The 26,244-nt window shown below is 33.6% G+C and overlaps 1 protein-coding gene across 4 annotated transcripts in view; it reads right to left on the bottom strand.

Moving 5' to 3' along the window:
* Positions 1–26,244, bottom strand: part of ASPP (Ankyrin-repeat, SH3-domain, and Proline-rich-region containing Protein) — a 594,470-nt gene that overhangs the window by 110,437 nt on the left and 457,789 nt on the right. The gene's annotated exons all lie outside the window — the stretch shown is intronic.

The following is a 26,244-nucleotide window of genomic DNA, read 5'->3' as shown; positions in this document are numbered from 1 at the left end:
GCGGAAAATCCTAGAACAAGCCAGGACCCAGAAAGGGTTGTCGAGCTACTGATGATGATGAACAAAAAAAATAAACCTGAATAAATGTTGGAATCAAGCCGTTGAAGCATTTTAATAAAAGTGATTATACATTTAAAGGCGTTGTAGAGCTACCAGAATGTATCCTTGAGGTAGAAACTTCTGCAGATTTTTTGTTTTTGTTTCCAAAAGAATTAATATCCATGATTGTTGAACAATCAAACATAAAAGCTCTGCGGAATAACATAAACAAACCTGCCAATATTACCGAAAACGAAATGGAGCAATTCATAGGAACTGTAATATTTATATCATTGGTGAAATTACCATCATCCAGACTTTACTGGAGTGCAACTGTATGTTAACTACAAGTATTTGAATCTATGATCTGCAATAGATGGGAAATTATAAAGAAATACCTTCATTTTAGCGATAATAGTAACTTCATTGCTGTTGGTAATCCAGGCCTAGATAAAATGATTCAAAATTCGACCTCTGTTAGACAAGATTATACAACGCCTTTTACTGGTTCCCAAGGAGGAACATCTAGCTGTTGACGAACAAATTAACCCTATGAAATGCCGGCACCACCTCAAACAATATAATCCTGCAAAACCTCATAAGTAGGGATAAAAAAATCAAGTACTTAGTGGTGTATCAGTTTTTAGTTATGACTTTGATATTTTGCTGGTGAACAAAGATATACGTTTCCAAATGGATCGCCTGACTTAGGAGTTAGTGGAAATATTGTCACTAGACTGACAGAGACAGTCCCGAAGAACGTTAATCATAAAATATTTTTCGATAACTGGTTTAATAGTCCAAAATTACTGATTTATCTTACAAAAAATGGATTGTTGTTTTTAGGTACGGTTCAATTAAACCGTGTTCCAAATTCAGGAATCCCATCCGAAAAAGAACTGAAGAAAAAAGAACGTGGTTTCATTGTAAAAAAAGTTGCACTTGTTGAAGATGTAAACATAAGTCTAATAACTTGGTTGGTAGTGAACCTAGAACCACAAAACGTAGATATTCCATGCCCTTAAGCTGTTGAAGTTTATAATCAGCAGATGGGAGGAGTGGACTTATTAGACTCGATGCTGGGACTTTACAGAATCCATCTAAAATGGTATAAACGATTTTTTTTTTCATATGTTGGATCTATGTGTTGTGAACGCATGGATACTCTGGCGTGGAAAAAATGAACAAAGTTGCTATATGCCATTATTTGACTTCAAACAAGCCGTGTCTGAACATTTATGTAAATCTGGGAAGTCACTACCAAGAAAGAGAGGTCGTCCTCTCTTCGGAGAGGCTCCAACGTCTAGTCATCAAGGACCTCCAACGCCTAGTCGTCAAGGATCTCCACCTGTGTTAACCAATGAAACAACCCCAACACCAACAAAAATAACAAGAGTTACCGTTAAATTCTGTGCGTACGGACAACATTGGACACATGCCAGAATGGCAAAAATATTGCCAACAGTGTCAAATATGTACAAAAAAACTTACACCAAATGTATAAAGTGTGGATATATGGATTTTCAAAAAATCTTCCAGTTTGTAGTTATTGCATATGAAACCATAATATATGGGTTTCCAAAAAAACTTCTAGGACTAAAGAGTTATTTTAAATGTACTAATGCTTTTTATATGGCTTAAAAATCGCAATTCATAAAAATATTTTTTATTTCATGTTTGCAATAAATCATGCAGTGGAGGGTTAACACTATAACTTAATTATAACCAAATCTAATTAAATTTTGAGAGATACTATGGTTAGGGTCGATCTCAAATGAAGTGTTTAGGGCGAGAACTGCAAGTGTTCATGGAAAATATGAATACTTATCTGTTTTCAGATAAAAAATTAATTTCTAGACAAAGGGTTAAGGTAAAAGTACAGTTTCGTTAAAGGTTTTAAATTAAAAAAAAATGGAAACGTTACCATCTTACCTTGCTTTATATGTTGTACGAACTCATATCTTGTGCCTCTATAGACGTTGGTCACGTCTCTAGAGGCACATACAGTTTTCTCTTCTCTATGGTAAATTTCAAGTTCAATATTCAGCTTTACCAGCACTGCCTGATTTGTGACTCTATCCGTTCAGGACACTCTGAGAACGGATGTGTAGACCCACATTTCAAAGGCTGCTATCTTTTTAAGGAGTTTCTTATTTAGTGTCCAGCTTTCCACACCGTATAGAAGTATGGGAAACACATAACACCTCATCATCATCATCATATTGTGTGGCTCGACAATCCGTTGTGGATCTTGAGCTGTTCACAACTAAGTCGCCACTTCTGTCGATTCCTGGCAACTTCCCTCCATCTTCTAACCCTTAGAATCTGTAGGTCTTCTTCCACATCATAAATCCATTTCCTTTGTGGTCGTCCTCTACTTTCTGTGCCCTCTGGTTTTGAAAATGTTAATCTCTTCGTGTATTCGTGATCTGACATCCTAGCAATGTGTGCAGCCCATCTAAGTCTCTACACTTTAACGAATTTCACAATATCTGGATCGTTGTATCTTCGACGCCCCATTTACGACCTTCATTTACGGCCCCAAAAATCTTTTTAAGATTTTTTCTCTCAAAAATACCAAGAAGTCTTTCATCATTTAGAGATAAGGTCCACGATTCAGCCCCATATATCAAAACCGGTCTTATTAAGATCTTGTATAATATATTGAGTTTTCCTGCAGGTTTTATATTTTTATTTTATAAATATTTCTGGAGACCGTGAACAGTTCTGTTTGCTATTGCTATGCGTCTTTTTATTTCGTCACTTGTCGTGTTTGTTGCGTTTACTAGCGATCCAAGTTATGTGAATTCTTTGACTTGCTCAAATGTATGGTTGTTAATTTGAATTTTTTGTTGGATATTTTGGGGGTTTTTAGAAACCAATATATATTTGGTTTTTTCCTCATTTACCACAAGTCCTAATTCACTTGCCGCGTCCGCAAGCCTTGTAAAACACTGTACCATGTCTCTCATAGTTCTGCCCACTATAACTATATCGTCAGGGAATGCGAGAATTTGCGTTGATCTGTTAAAAATAGTTCCATTCATTCTAATATTTAATTGTCTGATTGCCTTTTCCAAGGCAATATTCAAAGGAGACACCTAAGCGCGTCCCCCTGTCTTAGACCATTATTAATGTCAAAGAACGTAGAGTTTTCTCCTTAAATTTTAACGCATGAGCTTACGTTTTGCATTGTTCGTTGGGTCGACTTAACTAACTTAGATGGGATCCCAAAGTCTATTGCATTATATAATGCAGTTCTTTTCACACTGCCATAGGCTGCTTTGAAGTCGACGAAGAGATGGTGTGTATCTATATTATATTTTAGTGACTTTTCTAGAATCTGTCTATGTGCTTCAATTTGATGTATAGTTGACTTTCCAGCAGTAAATCCGCATTGATATTGACCAACAATATCATTTGTAAAATGTTTAAGTCTTTCAAACAATACATTGCCGAAGATTTTCTAAGCAGATGCTAACAGAGTAATGACTCTATAGTTTTTATACTCCAGTTGATCACCCTTTTTATGCAACGGATATATTATTCCCTTTAGCCACTCTTCTGGTACCAATTCATTCTGCCATATAAGTACTATTAGCTTATGGATTGCTGCAAAAACTTGATCACCACCGTTTTTATACGTTTCTGAACAGATTTCATCGATTCCTGGGGCTTTATTGTCTTTAGAGTTTTAGGATGGCATTTGACACTTCTTCTCTTGTTGGGTCATCACTATGTAGTTTAGAACTGAGTTTTTATCATGTAGAATCTTACCGTTAGTGTCTTTACAAATTTTTAATCGTGATTTAAATTCTCGACGGCTATTATCTGTAGTATCTGTATTATTTGTAGTATTTCCTAGTTTCAATTTATCGAATAAACTTTGTTTCTCATTGAGACTGTTCTGTTGGTATTCCCTCTTCTTACGTCGATGGATACGTTTTTCCTCTCTTCTAAGATGTCTATACTCTTCATTTTTTCTCTGTGTACAACCTGCGTCGATGGATTTTTGATATGTTCTTTCCATTTGTGGCCATTTCGCTCTCATGATCAAACCAATGATTTCTTGTTTCTGACTTGGTTTTGCCCAATATTTTAACCGATTTCTGTAATACAATATCTCTTATATTTGCCCATAGTTGCTTAATGTCTTCTTCTTCTTCCAAGTTTTGTGTACTTATTTGATCTTCTATTTGCTGTCTGTATACATTTGCAATGTCGGGATCTTTTAGTTTATTAATGTCGATTTTTTCTCTCCTTATCCCTATCTCCTTTTTTAAATTGGATATTCTCTCTTTAAATCGTGCTTTAACTAAATTGTGATCACTAACTATGTTTGCTCCTCTAAAAAACCTAACATCTAATAAGTGTTTTGCATCGATGATTATATAATCTATTTGGTTAATCGTTTCATTATCAGGAGATTTCCAAGTTCCCTTATGAGGAAATCACACATAACACCTAACCATTTTGATTTTTCGAGCCATAGAAAAATACGGTGCTGTCAACAGTTTTTTTTTTATTTTGACGAACGCAGCTCAGCAACGTTTACAATCGTTTCAAGATATTTGTATCGAAAAACCCGCTCATCGATCTGTCCATTAAAAACTAATTTTCCACAATAATTGTTGTTAATAATAATTTCGATCTGACGTACTTCTAAAAAGTTTTGGAACCTCTTGAGCAGAACCAATTCTGTTCTCATAGGTACGTCTGCCATTCTTAATTTCTTTGTCACCTTACTGAAGAATTGTCTACGCTTGCTTAAAATATTGATTTAATTTACTATAATCTGTTTTGGTACAAGTTTTGAGAATTTTTTCATTGGTAATACCAGAAATGTTAAATTTACAAGAAAATATGTAGTTTTCCATAAAAAGACTTTCAAAATCTTATTTTTATAAGTTTTTTTTTACGAATTTTCATTTCTACGTGCTGAAAATCTTTTATGCTAACTGCATAAGCAAGTGTTGATAATAAATTTAATTGTAACAGATCTCTTTGCTAGATATTCAGGATAAATGGGTAAAAAATAGTCTGCGCTACTTTTACAGACACACACAATCTTACAAAATCGACGTAAATGGAATCTGACACGACTGAAAAATTTGCTTTTAAAATTTCCACTACGACACTGGCACACTCAATCAATGTAATAATAGCCGTCGAGGTAGTTACCGATTGAAGAGCAAATAAGAATGATAACGCACATTCATTGATAACCGATATATAATTTTGCGCGAGGCGATCATCAGAATTAATTGGCACTTCAGTGGCTCTGGGAAAATACCTTTAATCATTTTAGAGGCTCTTCGACATTTATGTGCCCCGATTCATGCTAGCATAATTTACTCAGGAGTCTGTGGGTTGCCACTCGTATATCTGAACTTTCGTACTAATTATTTAGTAAGTGGGTAGTATGATTAATGTCACATGTGTCATGTAGGCTCAACAATCTATATGATGCTAATACATCGTTGGTATTCCAAGTTTTCTTATTAGATGTCTAAAACATATTTTACATACAGTTTTTAATTTTGGTATTATTAATATTATTATTATTTAAAAAAATGGACTGTAGATGGAGAGCTGAAATTTAAAAAGCATTATACAGGGTCATCATTATCTTTTTTTCTTCCCAATACAGGGTCCTCTTTGTTCGTTTAAAACATCTAGATGAGCAAATTCTTCCTCCTACTCTGCACGTAGCTGTACGTTACATGTAGCTCTTAAGGCAGGGATGGCCAACCCGCGGCACGCGTGCCACTCTGTGGCACGATTGAGTCCTATCAGTGGCACGCGTAGCGTTTTGGATTAAAACACTTTCAAAAAAATTAAAACTTGAAAAACAAAAAATAATAAGAAGAAACTTGGTAGGTTTACGGAAGTTACGATAGATGCGGCATCATTGCATCCTCTGGCGAGCGATATTGCTGCGATTGGTGCACGTGATCCTAAGTAGCTGTCGTAATGTGCAATAGGACTGCGTTACCCTTGCTTAGTTTATTTTAAACTGCCCCGTTGTATGTGCACATTTTGTCATCGCGCATTGTTTCTTTAAAATTTTAAAAGTATTTGTTCGATATGTCCACGAGTAAGCCTTCGACTTCAAAACGAAAATACGAAGATGATATTGCAATTCGCGATTTTCAACCTGCTTGGGAAGAACAATTTTTATTTACTAATCGTAATACTTCAAAGCCTGTTTGTTTGATATGTGGATTGTCTGTAGCAGTTCCGAAAAAATTTAACCTGGAACGACATTATAAACAACTGCATAAGGACTTCAGCAACAAATATCCTATTGGTTCACATTTGCGAGCCGACTTTATTGAAAAAAAAAAAAGAAAACCCTAGCCAGCCAACAGTCACTGTTTCAGAAGAGAAGTGATGAAATGGAAACTATGGTTAAAACATCATATGAACTTTCTCTGCTGTTAGCCCTGAAGAAAAAAGCCTACTCTGATGGAGAGGAGATAATTAAAAATAGTCTGGCAATATTTGCTAAAAATGTGGGAGATGTAAAGATCAAAAATATGGTCGATAATATTGCATTATCCCGAAATACAGTCATGCGCCGTATAGATGATATGGGCCAGGATGTTGTTTCCCAAATTATAAGTGGATTAAAATCCTGCAAATTCTTTTCTTTAGCGTTGGATGAAAGTTGTGACAACACAGAAAATGCGCAGTTAAGCATTTTTGTCCGTTATACCAATGATAATTTTGAAAATGCCGAAGAGCTTCTGGATTTGCGCCAACTAGTCACAACAACAGGAGAGGACATTTTTCAACAGCTTAAAAACGTAATCGAAGTCAACAAAGTTGAATGGTCAAAATTAGATAGTGTTTGTACAGATGGAGCTCCTTGCATGGTTGGTAGACTAAAGGGGTTTGTTACATTACTGGAAAACTATTTGGGAAGAAAAGTTTTTATGTACCATTGTATTATTCACCAGGAAGCTCTTTGTGCCAAGGACCTAAACATGTCATCTGTTGTTGACCCTGTAACACGCTGCATTAACAAAATACGAGCTCGGGCATTGAACCGACGACAATTTCGAGAACTGTTCGCGGAAGAAACGGAGCAAGATGGAGAGTTACTTCTCCATTGCAGTGTGCGCTGGCTCTCCAAAGGAAATGCACTCGAAAGATTTTGGAACTTGAAGGAGTGCGTCTTAAAATATTTGCAAGAAAACAGTGAAGTACCCAGTGAGTGCTCGTTACTTAATGTTAAAGATTGGCTTTGGGATTTACTGCTCACTGATATTATGAGACATTTAAATTTATTAAATTTAAGATTACAGGGAAAAAATTGTATTTTTCCTACTCTAGTTGGTCATATATCTTCTTTTGTGAATAAACTTATGCTTTTTTGTAACGATTTTGGAGAACAGAGATTGACACATTTCACATTAATGCAGGAATTAGCCAACAAGGTCAGTAGAACTCCAAATTATGACAAATTTAAAAACCTTATATCTATTTTGCTAGGTTCATTCAATACCCGGTTTGAAGATTTTCAAAAAGACAAAATGAATGTTGACCTTTTCATAAATCCTTTTTCTATTTCTCTGCAAGATATCAATTGTTACTCAGCTGAAATACAGATCGAAATTATTGATTTACAGAACCACACTATACTAAAAACCAAATATAAGGAAATTATTTCAACTGTTACTGATCCCAATTATATTGAATTTTGGAAATTTGTACCAGCAAACAATTTTCCTAATTTACACGAGTTAGCTCTAAGATATTGTTGTAGATTTGGTTCAACGTACGTTTGTGAGCAAATGTTCTCTATTATGAACATAATAAAATCAAAATATCGGTCACGATTAACTGACATGCATTTAAAAAATCTAATTCTGTTGGCTAGTTCCGAAATTAATCCCAATATAGATGAATTAATTAAAAAAATACAAGTTCAAATACCACATTAAATAAGTAACTGTTTAATAATTTGAATTTTAGATAATAAGAAAATATTTAAGTTTTTTTTGTTTAACGTTTTTATTTTATTTTTATTAACAATAAAGTAAGTTTGTTGTTATGTTTTACTTATTACGTTATTTTTTAAACCTCCACTATCTTGACTAAACGGAAAAATGTGAAATTTACATAAGAAATACATATTGTACCGTATATTATTAATGTTAGTATGTCGAAAAATTTTAGTGGCACGCCAAATTTTTTTTGTTCTCATATTGGCACTCGACTTAAAAAGGTTGGCCACCCCTGTCTTAAGGTATGGATATTTCTACTCCCAGGTACTCCGAGAGACCAGATCTTTTGCATTGTTTGGGTTCTCGTGCCACCAATAAAAATTACGACTTAGATTTTGATATTGTCATATTGTATATGTCAGCCGCTGTTTCTAATATTTGGTACCATTCGCTGTAGGTTTCTTGTTTATCTGAAATCAGGATTGTGTCGTCTATACAACAAAGTTTTGTCTTCTCATATTAATTTCTTCTATGACTTCGTCCATTACTAAGTTTCAGAGCAGTTGACTTAATCTATCTTGCTACTTGATGATGAACAGGTCTGCTGACAGCTGCAACTTTCCGAAACTCCGTAAGAAAGCCCAAGTAGTCGCTCTTCTGAAGTAAAGGAGCCAACCAATACAGCCAAAAACCTTTCGCTTAATCTCGTTAATATACATACTCAGAATAGCTCAGACTGCGAACAATCTATCTTAAAACGAACTTTGACAAAATACAGACCTGCATATTTCGTAACAAAGAAGCTAGAAGACCAGATGAATATAGCAGGGCGTGGGATTAAACTGGTGCCGTGTATCTAGCCTAGGTAGCTGTGTTGTAAATTAGACACGAACAAACTCAATCGAACGATATTTTCATGAGCTGAAGAATAACGTGAGCGTGAAGAACAGCGTCATCCGCAAGTTGACAAACACAAGCTGGGAAAGCACCCACTAGTATTGAGAATATCGATAGAATAGAATAGAAATATGCTTTATTGTCACTGAAATTTGTACAATTTTATGGACAAAACTTACAAAAAGTCAGAATATAACGATTAAAATTTACTGAACTTACGTGAATCATCCATATAACAAAATAAATCACAATAAAATAAACAATCCATTGCAAAATTTAAATAAATTGCAAATTGCTTAATAAAACCATACGAATTAATAAGTTTAAGTTGCTGCATGTGATACCCAAATAGAGATAAAAATACTTTAGTTACTTGTAATTAAAGGTACTGTAATTTCTTATTCATTAAGAAACTCTTCTACTGAATAATATGGTCTTTCAGATAGATAGGCCTTTGTCAATTTACGGAACTTGGGAAAAGATGTTGCATATTTAAGACATAAAGGGAGTATAGTTTTTTTTATTTTTTTTTATTATAACTAATAAATTAACAATCAGAATAAAACAATGTATTCTATAAGTTAATGTGATGAGTTTAGGTCCTGTTCCTTGGTTCTGGCGTGATGTGGTCCCCTCCAGTGAGAGAATCACGGGTCCATGTTACTGGTCTGTTGGCCAACGTCACTTTAGTCTTCTGATAACTCGATGTTGAGGTATTGCGGAAATTAATGGATTGGAGTGTGTGTTCACTTTTTGAATGTATTGTAATTTCTTTTGCTGGTATACTTCTTTCACTGTTGAGATATTGAGATCCTCATAGATTCTTTGGTTGGTTACGTACCAGGGTGCATCAACAATTGCTCTTAAGATTTTTGATTGGCATCTTTCCATAATAGCAATATTAGATTTACTACTACAGCCCCATAGCTCTATGCCATATGTCCATATTGGTTTGATAACTGTTTTATAAATTAGAATTTTATTATTTATTGACAGCTTGGAGTTTTTTTCAATTAACCAATTGATTTCTTTTTGTCTTAGTTGTATTTGTTTTCTTTTTTTGGTGATGTGTTCTTTCCAACACAGGGTTTGGTCCAGGTGTAGCCCTAGGTATTTGGTTGTTTTAGTCCTGGGTATTTCCTCATTGTTGATATATATTGGTGGTGGTGTTTCTCGTCGTAAAGTAAAAGTTACGTGGGTTGACTTGTTTTCATTTATTTTTATTTTCCATTGTTTTAGCCAGTTTTCAAGCTCATACAAATAGTCTTGGAGTTGTTGTGTAGCTATGTTAATGTGTTTGTGACTTGTAAGTGCTACTGTGTCATCTGCAAATGTGCCAATTGTTACGTTATGTGATGTTGGTAGATCAGACGTATATAATATATATAATAAAGGTCCCAGGACGCTTCCCTGTGGAATTCTCGCCTTAATGGGATGCGTTTTGGATATTTCTCCATTTACTTTTGTTCTAAACTGTCGGTTTTCCAAGTATGATGTAAGTATTCGAAAGAATGGTGGTAATATTTGTTTAATTTTATAAAGAAGTCCTTTATGCCAAACCTTATCAAAAGCTTGACGTACATCTAGTGATACCATTGGGCAATATTCCTTTTCTTCTAACGCGGAATTGATTTTATGGGTTATTCGGTGGCATTGCTGGATAGTTGAGTGTTCTCGTCGAAATCTAAACTGATAATTTGGTATCCAATCTGCGCCTGTAAAGTCTGGATCTATTCTTTTTATTAAAAGTTTTTCTAGTAATTTGGAGATTGTTGATAACAGACTGATAGGTCGATAGGATGAGACTTCACTTGGATCCTTTCCTGGTTTTGGGAATAATAGTATTTCTGCAATTTTTAGATTGTTAGGCCAATAATTACATCTTATTATTGCGTTAAATATATATGTAAGGATTACTATACCCTTTTTTGGTAATTCTTTTAGCATTTTTGGTGTTATTAGGTCAATTCCTGGTGACTTTTTGATATTTAGTCTTAAGATTTCTTCTTTAAGTTCTTCGGGTGTTGTTAATTTTATTGGATTTACTGATGGTTGTTTAAATAATTAATAATTTCTTGATCTTCTTCATTGTTGTGTGGTTGAAATACTGTTGCTAAATGTTCAGCAAATAATTCTGATTTTTCTTTATTGCTTCTTGCCCATTGGTTCTGTGTGTCTGTGGTTTTTCTTACTGGTGGGGATATTGCTTGAGGTTTTAAGGATGATTTGATTGGTTTCCATATTGAATGGTCGTTATCTATTAAGTTGTGTTACATATTTTTTGACTGACTCTTCTCTTGCAATTTTTGTGTGTTTTGTTTGTTGTGTTTTTAATTTATTGGTTCAGCGATTGTAAAACGTTTTATCCGCTGGGTTCCGACTTTGTTGCCATTTGGCATAGTTGTCTAGTATAGTTGTCTAGTTTTTTGTCGAATATAATATAGATTTCTTTACTACTAACTCAGTAGACGGGATAGGTAAATAAACTTCAAAGGTTGAATTTCTGGTGGAGTAGTCATGATTATGCAGTTCTTGGGCAATAAAATCAGATTGGGCAGCTGTATTAGAACCCTAAAAAGGAAGACCATATCGAAGATGAGACTCAAATAACGAAAATGCTAAATTGATTTTCTTCGAAACAGATCTTATTGCATAGTAGGCTAAGGCTAGTTTCTTACTTCATAAATCGATATGAAGGGACCACATTAGGTTGCTGTCGTTAATTTTGGATAGTACCGGTAGAAGGCAATAATTCTATAGTTGCAGGCATTCGATTTTTCATCACACTTACGAAGAGAAATAATAATAGCTGTCTTTAGGTACTCTAGAAATATACCTTTTTCACAGGAATCATTAATTAGTAAGACCACGACTTCCAACACATTTTTGGGAGATTTGAAAAAATATGGATAGTCCATCAGTACTACAAGAAAATTTGCTTTTGATACTATTGATTATTTGGATCAGTTCAGATTTATCAACTGGTCTTATAAAGAGTGAATTCGAGACCTTTTTGAATTGGGGATATTATGGGAAATGGCATCTTGTTGTGGCCAAACAGTTGATATTTTATATTTTTACTCATATTAACGAAGTATTCAATTAGATTTTCACGGTTTGGAAGGGAAAATGTTTGAGCTGTGTTTGTTTTATTTCTAAGATCGTTTATTTTGGACCCAGTTTCTTTTGAAACACATTTAGAGCGTCCCAAGTGATTTTGATACTACACTTTTTTAGCTGTTTTGATAAGTTTTAGATAGGTTTCTCTGTACTTGGTAATATATTCAGTGACAGAGATGTTGGTAGTAAATTTCTTGATGTACAGTAGGGATCGTCGCATATTTTTGGCTGATATGCGGATCCTTTAGTAGTCCTTTGGTATTGGTAGAGATTAATATTGAAGTCACCGCATAGAATCTTTCTGCTTTTATTGGGCAGGTCGTCTAACAAATAAAGCAGGTTCTGAAAAAATAGTTCTGTGGAAGAATTAGGTGATCTATAAATGCAAAGAATGTATAGATTAAGATTCTTACTTTAAACTAAGGAAAACTCAAAGAAGGATGCATTCAATAGAAAGTCATATTTTGTTACCAGACAGAAACCATTATTTGTAGAAAGAATTAGGCTGCTATCATAAGCTGAGTCAGTCAAACCTATACATTTTTTACATTACACCAACTACAGAGTACTAAAAAGATTGATGGTGGGGGTATCAAACTTCAAGATGGAGTAATAGAGTCAGTACATATATAATATACTACTTGCTTACTAATGAAGATATTTTTCCTTCCAGCGACCGGGATAAGCAAATCACACAGTTCTGGTTTACTGAAATATAAATGTTATAGCTGAAACATTAGTGTATCATCTTCTCTCGTAGCTTTATTACATTTCTTTGTAGCTTTATTATAATCACAAGCTTCCGATTTTAGTAAACTGCAATGTAGTACGTTTCGAAAGTTGTTTTGTGTAAGTTTTAAGTGACTATTATTTTTACGTCATAAGACTTAACGTTTTTTGAAAACTTAGGTAAATTAAGTAAATTGTAGACAGTTTGGGACCCCCCAAATAAGAAATTGTTGTGCGTGGTGGTACAGTTTAATTTAATGTGTTTGGGGTTAAAAGGGAAACAACTGCTGTGCACAGAAAAGCGAAAGCCGACTGATAAATATATAACAACACGGAATTCTCAGACCAGACATTTGTTACCGTCGATCGAGGATGTGTCTCTCTGTCTCGTCTCGCCCCCCAAAGCCCTTCGGCTACGCTCGTGATTCATGTAGTTGGCGGTGGTGGAGTGGATGTCAAGTTAACGAGAATTTTAATTGGTGGTAGCTGTTGATTAATTAATGTTGCTGCTAGTGATGTTGGTTATATTACCCCCAAAAATTGCCATAATGTAATTTATCACGGGTTTAATAACTGATATATACCTAGCGAAAATATAGCTAAATGTTCGACTCAAATTGTTTACGCTACAACGAGCAAATTGATATTAGTATACTCGTAAGGGCGCTATCGTCGAGTATCCCAGTGTACCTGTAAAAAAGTTATAAATTTCACGTATAACGGCGATAGCTGATGACAAACCCTTGAAGATGTACAACTGATTTTGCTTTGTTTTTTAACAATCACTGAAAATGAAGCAAGTGAAAAAAAAAACATATCTTGCCTATAAAACGTTTCATATACATTGTAGAGAAAATTGGTTCAAATAAAACTTATAGATCTCAAAAAGTTCTTTAATTTGTGAGTTTCTAAATTTAAATACATAAACAATTAACAGAGATAATTGCAAAAAAACTTCTTTCTATTAGAAGTATTGGCATAATTTATGATTCTCTGAGACGCTATCTGCAATTTTCCATTTGTTTGATGGTTTATAATCTTCCTGTTGTCCGTATGAGTTTATTAAAATATAAAAACTTACTTCATTGCCCAGAAAGAAGCCAAATGGTCGAGATTGATTTTTGGAGGTACTGAGGGTTGCGAAACCTTAACTATAACAAATGTGCATAGTTCATAACGTCCCGACAAATCCCACTTTCACGTCCACGTCGTGGGCAATGCATGACGTACATGGAAGTGCTGTATGTAGCCAACAGAAGGAAGCGAAAGGCTTTTGGCGCCTAAAAACTAAAACATTTCGGCTTAGGAAATGATAAAAACTCAGGTCCTTCCGCAAAGGAGCCCCTTCTTTTAACTTCTGTATAACTCTGAAGGAGATCGGCATCCGTATCAAATTCTTTGTCAATTTTCTCACAAACCATCCTTCAATTTAGTGCTTATGTAGTAAGAATGTCTAGTATCATACAATTCATTATTTCTCACAAGTTTGATCAACTTTTGTTGATCTGCCATTGATCACAGCACATGAGTTGATTGATCACAGCACATGGGCAGAGAGGTTTTTCAAACTGCTGTGAAAACTGTACAAGCTGGAGGAAGACAGGCTTGGCCTTCCGATTGCAGATGGCAGGAAGATCTCAGTGTTGGGTTACGCTGACGATTTAATCCTGCTATTCGAATGGGCAAAAGACCGTGCTCTGTTTACAAACTTTCCAACATTGGAACCGCGTGCGCATGGGTGAGTTCAATTTGCGGTACCTATCCACTACTCATTTTAACAAAAAGACCCACATATGGCTTCGGCGTGTGTTGAGTCTCGACTGGGTTCAATCTGCACTGGATCTTAATACAAATTGAGTGCAGAACATTGTGACTAATGATGAAACGCGTTTTTTATCGCTTTTTAGGTCATTCTATCTTAAGACTACCACCTGGACGTAAATCCAATTGAATTAGTGTTGGCAGCTCTAAAGCGATATCTGGCAGATAAAAGTTTGGACTTTCTTCTTCTTGTAGTGCCTATCCGTTTCAGATGAGTACCGTCGGTGTTAAATAGCTTTATGAGTTCAGCATCTGCATTGACAGGTCCAGGAGCTTTGTTAACTTGTAGTTGTGATATTGCTTTTTCCACTTCATCTGATGTGTCTGGTAAGTAGTCATTACATGTAGGACGGAGGTTTTTAGGACCTATTATCATCAAAGAGTTCTTGTATGTATTTGGCCCATATGCATATTTTTATCTGTGATGATGTTCCCCTGTTGATCTTGCAGTTTGCTAGTTCTGTTGGAATTTTGGAGACCAGCTGCTTGTTTGACCTTTTTATGCATATTAAATGTATCATATTTTTGTTCCAACAACTCTATCTTTTCATACTGTGTTTTTTTCTTTGACCTTTCGTATTTCGGTTCTTATTTCTCTCTGAATATTTTTGTACATTCTTTTGTTATTCTTTGATTTTCTTCTTTCTTCCATGCATTGCAGTATATTGTCATTCATCAACTTTTCCTCTTCTCTTTATTTTTTATTAGACGTTCGTCTCTGATCTTGTCAAACGTTTCACATATAATCTGGAATAATTCTTCTGGATCATAGGTTTGCTCCTTGTTACTTAGCTTTTCTGAAAGAATCCGTGCGACTGTCTCCTTTGTTTTCTTATCTTTTAGTCTTCTCATATCACATTTTTTGTTACTATTCTTTTTTGTAACCTTTTTAAATTTAAACTTAAATTTACCAATAACAGGAATGTGATCTGATGATACGTAATCTGCTGTTCACCATTATGTAATCAATTTGATTGCCTATTATGTTTTCTGGTTGTTCTTGCGGAGAGACCCAAGTATACAAACGTCTTGGTGGTAGGTGGTAGTTTAAAGAACGTATTTAGTATAGCAATGTGGACTAAAAAAAAAAAGAACTAGAGGAAAGAGAAATCCCTCCAGGCCTATGGTTAAATAGAGAAGAATGGCGATTAGCAGTCGGAAGGCTTTGGAGAACGCTGTAAACCGATAGTAGTAGTATGTGGACTTTAAATTTCAAAATCTTGGTAAATATTGTGATGAATTTTTCTCCAAATTTTCCCAAGAGGAGTGGAAATGTAAAAAAAAATAACAAACCCTCGATTTTTTTCGAGTGTTGTTTTACGGATAATTTTTCGACTGTTCTAACAACCATTCAAATTTCGTCATTTTGTGTCATGTGGAACAATTTCACCCAATCATGTCAACATTAGACTGATAATTGCATTCAGTGCAATTTTCAATCCCTATGACAACACGATCGAGTTTGACAACTTATATAATAAGATATAAAATAGTGAGAGACAAAGATGCCCTGTACGTCTTTTTCATAAACTGATATCAAAACGAGGCGACAATATTACCTCACCACGACTGTTCTTAAAACCAAATCAACACTGGAAAAATGAAACTGACAAATGGTACGATAATGTACCTGTTGGAAGAAATACAATGAATGGATGGACTAAATCTTCTGCTGAAGCAATTGGCTTGAATGTAAAGGAGAAAAAGTTAAAAAATCACTCGAATAGATCAACTGCTGTTAGCGAATTAGCAAAAAGTGGTGTAGAAGAACAACAATTGCTAAAAATTACTGGTCATGGCAATCAGAATTCTATAAAACCATACTTGAATCCCGATCAAGAACACCACAACAAGATTATAAATATTATGCGTGGTAATAGATCTTCTATAGTAGAGAACAGCAAGGAATCTAATGTTAACTTAAATTTTAATAATTGTACTTTCACTAACTGTACTTTTAATAAATAAATGTTTCGTTATGTTGAGTTATGATTTTTTTTTCGAAAAATTATCCGCCGAATATCCCTCGGACATTGATGAATGCCTCATAATTTCATGACAAATTTCTCAAGCTCGTTGCTTGGTAACACCACTCAGCCTTCGGCTTTGTGCTGTTACCAAGGAACGAGCTTTCGATTGTCATGAAATTATCTCGTCTGTTATCAATGTCATAGGGATATTACTACTGAAAAGAGACCAGCTCAAGATTTAATTATTGATGAATTAATAATCGGTTTGGAGAAAGATAGTGACACTGATAACATGGATTCTCAGATAAATAAGATTTCTGATCCTATGAACCTTTTAATCTTTAACTTTTCCCAAATATTTTACTTACCTTTTCCTATAACACATAGGTAATTTGGAAAATTGTTTCCATTTAAGAAGTTTGTTTACGAATTTACGAGTGTACCAACCAGGCGAGGCGGATTTTTAAAAATCCATATTTTTATTCTACGTTTGTCTACTGTTGGCCTCCAATGTGTAATTTTGTTACAGAAGTTTGTTACAGAGTTTAAGGGAGGCCTATGTCCAGCAGTGGACGTGATAAATGAAGGCTGGATGATATTTTTATTCATGATTTCGAACGTGCCAATATAATACATCATGTATAAACTGTTGCATACTTTTATACATATTGTCGAAGTAGTATTTATAGCTACTACTGATACTAATATTTACGTATTTTTAACGATTAAATAAATATTGTCCTGTATTTATGACCCCATTAAAAAATATGAAACAATCACACAGCAAATATGAATTAATTCTAATTTACTAGATGCTGGTGATCAAATAAAGTAATAAAATATAAAATTTGAGCCCGAGGGTTTTCCCGTTAAAGTTTAAGCCATAGGTAAATGGTAATGGCTATTGTGACATCCATAAACCGATTATATCCTTAAGCAATATTTCCCAATTAAGTTATTTCCCGATCAGTTATAGTTTCCCGAACGTTGGCACATTACAAAAATCCCCCTCTCGAGCCCCATCTTTCCGCACGGTAATTAATCAAAAATGTTACCATGTATAACGACCTAGTCAGCTTATATATTATATTCCAGTAAAGCCACAAGGAATCCCGGAGAGCCTGCTTTCTGGAATAATATTTAGCATTGTTTCCCGCGGGAGCCAGACATTATGGTAGCACATGAGTTAATAATGTACAGGTATAATATATGGATGTGTGTATTTATGTACTTTCTCGAGAATTATAATACTAGTATATGCGACGTTCATTACATTATTAGAATTGCCACAAAGCATGTCGTCTAATATATCTTAACTAAATTCTATACAAGAAAATATACTGTTCTGAAGCTATTTTTTTGTGGCATTTTAATTTGTTACTATTTTTATTGACAATTACTCCCTTGTTTCTAATATAAATTATCTTACTTTTCTTGATATTTACTGTTATCTTTAACTGCTCTATCTCTTCTGTCCATGTGTTTACTAATTTTTACAGCTTGTGATTGTCCGCTATAACAAATATATCGTAGAAAAAATGGAGTTTATCCAACTGTTGTTTGGAAGGTTCTCGTTTTAGATCTCGTATTTTTTTTTATTAATCTATCATGATTATTATAAATAGTAGAGGCCCCATCTCCTTTTTTCATTCCTCTTTCTAGAATAAAAGCTTCTGATCTTTCTCCTCTGATTAGTATTTTCGCTCTAGTATTTTAATATATTTATTTTACTACTTCTTGTTACGAAAATGCTAGAAAAAGTAGATGATAAAAAGCTGATAGTTCACGAAGACTTTGGCACGTTGCTCAATTCGGAAGCTTCATTTGGGGTAAGTATGTAGTTAATAGAAAAGTAACAGATAGGTAAATGGTAGATAATAATTAGATACAGACTGACAGAAGAAAAACAAGAAACATTGTATACAGCTAAACTGCAAAATAAATAGGGCCCTAATGATTCTTAACCAAAGAGTCATAAAGGACACAAAAATCGTCAGAAAAAATATCAAAGAATTTTCAAAGAAAATTATAAAAATTGGCTCATTTATCCATAAACTGAAAGAAATTATATATTCAATAAAATACTTTAAAAATAGTTATATCGTCTATAAAATTGTTTTACTCAAAAAATATACACGAACACATACTTATTTCAGTAATTTGAAAACCTGTATTTATTAAATACTCAAAAAACGATTAAATTACGACTAATATTGTCGTTTATCTTATAACTACTCAGATTACACTCTTTAACTAACCAAAATAAAAGACTATACAAAACGTTAATTAAGTAAATTATTACTCAAAATCTCCAAAAAAATGATAAATAGAATATTTCGACTGAGATCTTTTTTTTAAACGAAAAATCTTTTTGTTTTATATTTAATAATATAATACAAAGAAGGAATGATCATAACTACATAAAAATTACTTATTTCCTCTTCTTCTTCCTCTTTTTATGTAGACATGACTCTGTTTTTTCAATGTGCCTCCAATTAGTTGTCGTTCCATCGTTTTCGTGGTCTTCCTATTGGGGAACCGCCTCTTGCCGTCTTTACTACTCTATTTGTTATCATTCGGCTTATATGATCGTTCCATTCTACTTTTCTATTTCTTAGTCAGTCCTTGATGTTCTCCACCTTGCATCTACGTCGTATATCTGTACTTCTAGCTATGTCCCATAGTGTCTTACCATCAATGTTTTAAGTGTTTTCATCTTTGCTGTTTCTAACATCCTTGTTATCCTCTCTGTGTCAAGTCGTGTTTCTGCCGCGTATGTCATTAATGGTCTGATTTCTGTTTTGTAAATTCTGTCTTTGATTTCTTTCCCGATATTTTTATTTCTCCATATTGTTTCATTCAGGCAACCTGCGGCTCTGTTTGCTCTATTCACTTGATCTTCCACTGCAGTTTCCAGCTTTCCATAGCTAGATAATGTGATGCCTAGATATTTAAACTCCGTTAATTGTTCTATTATCTGACCTTCCAGCTCCAATTTACACCTTAGTAAATTTGCTGTTGTAAACATTTGCGGAAATTAACATGTTAAATTTTCTGGCGGTTATATTAAATTGGTACAGCATACGTTGTAAATCGTCTTCACTTCGAAAAAATAGTCTGCACTAGCAGATAATTTTAAGTTGTTTTGCACCCATTTGGTATCCTTTTTCAGTTCTTACTTTTTTATTATTTTATCCATAATCAGGTTAAACAATAGAGGACTCAGGGAATCTCCCTGTCTTATCCCATTGCCAGCTTCAGTGGGGGCAGTTAGTTCCTCTTCTACTTTTACTTTTATTGTGTTGTTTTGGTAGATATTTTAGATTGTTTTGATTATTCCTAGAGATAATTCTCTTGCGTATAATAAGTGTACAACGTCATTTAATTTGACCAGGTCAAATGCCTTTTTAAGGTCACCAAAATATAAATATGCGGGTTTGTTTTATTCTAATGATTTCTCTTGCACTTGCTTCATTGCAGAATCTTCCCGACCTAAAACCTTGTTCTTCTTCTGCTAGTGTTATAATTTCATTCAGTTTATTTATCACTTTGGTTGTCAGTTTTAGTGTTGAGTTTAACAAATTAATTCCTCTGTAATCTTCCGAGTCCCATATGTCTCGCTTTTTGAAAAGCGGTATTAGGATTTATAATCTCCATGCTTAAGGAATTCTGTTTTTTTTTTGGATTACGTATAATAGTTGCTTGGTCAGATCTGGTCCTCCCTACTTTAAAGGTTCGTTAATGCCCCATTTACCTCTTCCTCCCCAATATTTATTTCTTCGTTTTGTCGTCACCCATGGTGTTAATGGTTCATTATCGACACCTTTAGGAAATAGGGATCAAAAGTAGTCTTCCCATATTTCCTTCTGAATGTGTTTTGTTTTTATTAGCTCGTTCATCTCTTTTTTTTGTCCTCTGATTATTCTCCATGGTTCTTTTTGTGTTCCTTAGAAATGGTGTTCCATGTGTTTTAACTATTTTTTCTTCGCATTTTGTCTTTACTTCCTCTCTAAACCATGGGGTTTTCTTGTTGGTTAGTGTTCGTTACTTTCCTCTCCCTAAGTGATTATGTCGCTGCGATAATTATGATATTTTTGAGTTTTTCCTACTGGAGTACACTCTCTGGGAAACACTGCCTGAAGTAATTGTGCGGTGGGCTAAGTAGCTCTGCGGTTACCACAGCCGGTAACAAGACGAATAAAATGTGGAGGGTTATTGAAAAGGTTAGCAACCTACCGATCGTAAAAACGAATATTGCTCAAAGAAACAATGTACAAAAAAATAGGCACTAAAACTATTAAAGACTTACTCAAGGATCCAACGACATTCGAAACAGGCCCATCTGATACGGCCAAAAACAGGTGCATTTCGGTGGCACATTTTTCTAATCGCCAAAATATGTTGAATTAAAGTGCCGTCGTGTTCGGCAAAAATAAAGCGATAAACAACACAGGGCGGTAATTTGGCTTTAAATAGACGGGTCGCCATCAAAAGGGATCAGCAATGGAACTCCATATACGAAAAAAAATCTCTTAATATTGAAATTATTTAAATAAACAGGGGATGATCAAATATACCACATTATATGTGAGTTCTCGATCACTATTAAACATCTATATGTATGAATAGAATAGAATAGGCCAGGAACGTTTACAATAAATGAAAGCAAATTATTTATAACCGAAAATAAAGCTTAGACAACCGAATTAGAGTTATTAAATGGTACGTTTGATTAGTCCTTTTGAATAGAGTTAAAGTCTGGACATTAAAATTAAATTCCATGAGACGGCTAGAAGCCTTTGAAATGTGACTTTACCGCAGAATTCTCAGAATATCATGGACACAACACATTACGAATCGAACAATATTAAATACCATAAATAGAGAGTTAGAACTTATAACAACGATTTAAGAAAAATACTTCGTACCTAGCCCACATAATGAAAAATGACAAGTATAACCTGCTACTAATAATAATTGAAGGGAAGATAGAGGGTCGAAGTGGAGTAGGCAGAAGAGCCTCGCAATCTCAGAACTCTCACACAGAAGAATAGAAAACATTTTGATGTAATGATCGCAAACCTACAGTAATGGAGTGCACCAGAAAAATAATAATGGAAAAGACGATAGTAGTAGAAAAGAAAGTAAATAATGACTTTCATGACTCAATAAACTTTTATAGAATTTACAAAACACGCGAATAAAATATTCAGATAGCTTTATTCGAAATGGCAAAAACCACCAACATTTGTACAACTAAATTTTTTACTTACTTTTACCTCAAAACTTCAATAATTGTTGGCGAATAAAACGAAAAGTATACTAATAATTGACTGCATAGCTCCAGCAGGGGAGGAAACATAAATAACAACCCGTGTACTGCGATATATCTCAGCTGTTTCCATTAATTTTTGAGTTGAGTGGAGAATTGGAAGATCGTTCAGCGTTTCCCGAATAAAGAAGGTTTTATATCTCTCGTCGTTGCATTATATATGATTTTAATGAATATTTCGTTCGTAAGTACTGTATTTGAGAGCTAAGCAGGATTTACATGAGACGAGATTGAATTGATGCGTATTTGAATAGGGAAGTTATTTTATTTGATGTTCAACAAGTAGAATATTGGTATATCGGATTCTTTGTGGAGTAGATATTCTTTAATACCATATACAGGTAATAAAGCATTTCCAAGGTGAAATGTTTTTAGATTTAATGTATGCTTCTTCTTTTTTTTAAGTTCCGATCCTATCGAATATTCGACATCATTCAGGTGATTATAATCTCGTTTGTTATGAATCTGAACTGTTCGTATTTTTCACCTTTCATGTGTCCCAATATTTTTCCAATTTTCTGATTTTTATTGAGTTTAAAACTTTCCGTTTTCCTAGTTGTTTAAGAATGTGTGCGTTTGTTTTACGATCTATCCTTGATATTTCCAGAATAGGTCGGTAAAACCACATTTCGAATATATTCGCAATTTTATACTAGTATTTTCACCATAGTAAACACCGGACTGGTTTTTAATCAACAACAATTAAAATCAGAGCCGTACTTGGATATGATTATAATTAAAAGAAATTCAAGTAAAATGTTCAAGTAAAATTAATAGACGAATAATAATTTATGGTCAATAGAAATTCTTACCACCTCTACACTCAACAGAATCCAATGTACTTTATCTACTATTGCATCTCAACAAAACAGTCCAAAATTTCCACTAAAAGAACAAGCCATCATCTTTAGTATAACCAACTAGGACCACTTGTGAACCAAAAAATATTACATGCTGAAGAGCTGTGGCACGACCAGGTTTGGTAAGAGTTCTCTGAAGAAGACAATTTTATAGTTACTTTCACGCAGATGGACCGAAGACTACAAGCTGTTATCAATGCTGATGGAGATATTACAAAATATTAATTTTATTTTTACGTACCTAAATTTAATATAGTTTTGGTCTTCCAGACCCTCGCTTTCTTTCGAGAGTTTCTTGTTCCCTCCGTTTTTTATTAATAAAAAAACTGTGGTTCTGCTTATATTAAAATGTTTTGCTGCCTCTGATAGTTTCCAGTTCTCTTTTAATTTGTAATTCTTGCTTTAATATATTGTTGAGTGAAGTTGTTTGTTTTATTCCTTAATAATAATAAAAATAATAACAACAACCCTATTTTATGTAAAAACTATCATTTATATACTCTTTATAAAATGCAGGAATTCAAAATAATATCAAAATTTAGAGTTAATAATTATTACAATTTATGAATTAACATATGTAATCAATTGTCTGTTGTTTCTTTGTTTATTTTATTATTTGTCTATCATAATAAATATAATATAATGTCAGACCAATCAAAATCACTGCTCAAAATGATCAAATCTTACTATAGTTTATTTTTATGAACGAGAGAGTAATTAGCATAATTTTAACTGGTAGCTCCGACCACTCCATGGGCGTGCTCAAGATTAATTGAAAAATTACTTTGAATAATTGTAAAAAATAAATGAATTATTTCAGTGTTATAAAGTGTTATGTGTATGTAAACAAAAGTGACCTCTTTTATCACACACTATATTAGAACTGACTGGCCTACATTAAAAAGGGTTTTAAAAAATTCACATTTTTTTTTATTTTTAAAAATTACAAAACAGAAAAAGAGTTTTTAAAACCGTCTAAGGTATGTTAAATAGATGAATAAAAATATTAATATAAAACTTACAGCTACTTGTTACAAATCCAAATCAGATTCAGAAGATGAACTTTCAGAACCAAGATTTATAATAACTGGCTCGATCATTTTATCAGTAATATTGTCCAGCTTCCACATTTTTTCCTCTTCTTTAATAGTGTGATTTACTGCCTTTTCCCAGTTTTCAGGTTTTACATTATTTACGGCCTCCAAAAACAACTGTTTAACATCATGAATTTTAAAAGTGGTATTTTTTCTTGAAACTTCACTCTTTATCTGTGCCCATACCAGTTCAATCGGGTTTAATTCACAATGATATGGTGGGGATCTAAGTACTGTCATTCCACGATTTTTGGCAATTTCATCAATTTCGTATTTTTTAAATTTTTATTTATGAAGGGCACACAACGAATAAAGTTCCTTTCTTATAGATCCGGGATGGTACGTAATATTTTTTGAACTCAACCAATTCTGCAAGTCTTTTTTTAACCACTTGGTTGTGGGCAGTCCTTCTATAAGTCGAGTGATAACTTGCATTATCCATTACTATTACACAGTTCTTAGGAAGAAGATCTATCATTTGTTCGAACCATTCTTGAAAGACATCAGCGTTCATGTCTTCATGGTAGTCACCGGTACGAGTTGATTCAAAAGTTAATAAACCACCTTCAACAAAACCGTCTGAACTGCCAATGTGTACTATTATCAGCCTGCGTCCCTTTCCTGATGGTGGGTTTAAACCAGTAGATAAGTTATTTACAAAAGCGTGCCTTTGACTTGTAACAGTTTCATCCTGCCAAAATTTATTTGGTGTATGACCCTCGTTGATCCATGTTTCATCAAGATAAAATATTTTTCTTTTTTGGTTTCTCATTTCCTTTATGGTTCTTAGAAAATGTCTTCTCCATATGACAATATCGCTTCTTTCTAATAAAATAGACTTTCTGGGATTCTTTTTCCAGCGGAAGCCTATTTCTTTTAAAAGTTTCCATAACGTACTTCGACTCATTTCTGGGTAATCCTTATCATCTCGAACTGAGACAAGAACTTTATCCAATGTTGGAAATTCTTGTCTAAAGAAGAATTCATGCACTTTCCGTCGAAGTCCTTCTTTAAAATGATATTCTATTTGAAATTTTGGTTTCCCTGGAGCATTACGTGGCATTTGAAAACTACCACATTTCTCTTCTTTAATAACTCTGTAAATCGTAGATTTCCCAACACCAAGTGTACTGCTAACTAACTCAACGGTCTCATCAACACTTTCACATAAACGTTTGTCTGTAAATGATTTAAAACAATTAAATATTAATGTTTTTTCATTAACTGTTAGAGGACCAATTTTTCAGCGTTTACACGGCACTTCCAAATTTTCCATAACACTAGTATACACAATAAACTGCACCTTGCAACTGAAGTACCTACTTTTAGTGAACTGTTAAGAATTTTGAATACGCCACTTGGACCTTCCTATATACAAAATGGAAAAACCCACTATCACATTTTCTGTGGAATAAGTTTAGAAGGTAATTATCTAGTCAATTACTGTCGTAGATTCCTGGAATTAAAGAATTAAATGTTTGATTGTTGAAACCCTTACTTCGTGGAATGCACTCATTTCAGATAAAATAAAACGTTTTATTTTATCTAAAGAATTAAACTTTATTTTGCAAATAGGCAAAGAATTAAACTTTATTTTGCAAATAGATAAAATAAAACGTTTTATTTTATCTAAAGAATTAAACTTTATTTTGCAAATAGGCAAAGAATTAAACTTTATTTTGCAAATAGATAAAATAAAACGTTTTATTTTATCTAAAGAATTAAACTTTATTTTGCAAATAGGTAGGTACTTATTAAACTTTTATTGGTTATATATAACCAATAAAATAAACATCTTACATTTCTTGCAAATTCATTAGTACCTGTTAACCTCCATCACTCCGACACTGGCAACCTTATTTAGGGATTAGTAGCCCTCACAACTATTGTATTCTATTCTGCTCCAACCTTTATACCTGGTGGTCATACTCAATTTAAAATTGTTTTCCTATATACTTCTGTAAACTTGTTGACAAATATCTGTTTTTCATTGAGTCACCCGTATCAACAGTTTAGGGATTTGCATACATAATTTATTGTTTTATTACTCTCTCATACATAAAAATACACTATAAGAGTCGTATCAGTTTTTTAGGAACCAGCTGTACTTAAATAACAGATTAAATTATTGGAGGCAACGTCAAATATATTTTATAACGAACAAGAATTCGATGAAAACTGACAGAATGAAGTAGTTTCCGTACAATATTTATGCAGAAATTCATTAAACTTGCTCCATTTATCAAATGTTCAGTTTTGAAACACATCCATTGTTTTTTTTTATAAATGCACCAATGTCGCAAAAACAAACAAACTATGAGTGCACATTTTCACGGATCAATACACTATAGAAAACGGCCATTAAAAACAGAAACTTCGTAATTATTCGAACTGGCCTAAAGCCGAAAATTAATTTCAGAGAGCCGTCAG

This window comes from Diabrotica undecimpunctata, chromosome 6 (genome assembly GCF_040954645.1).
Source record: "Diabrotica undecimpunctata isolate CICGRU chromosome 6, icDiaUnde3, whole genome shotgun sequence".
NCBI lineage: Eukaryota > Metazoa > Arthropoda > Insecta > Coleoptera > Chrysomelidae > Diabrotica > Diabrotica undecimpunctata.
Note: the sequence above shows the minus strand (reverse complement) of the source record. Positions and strands in the feature narration are given on the sequence as shown.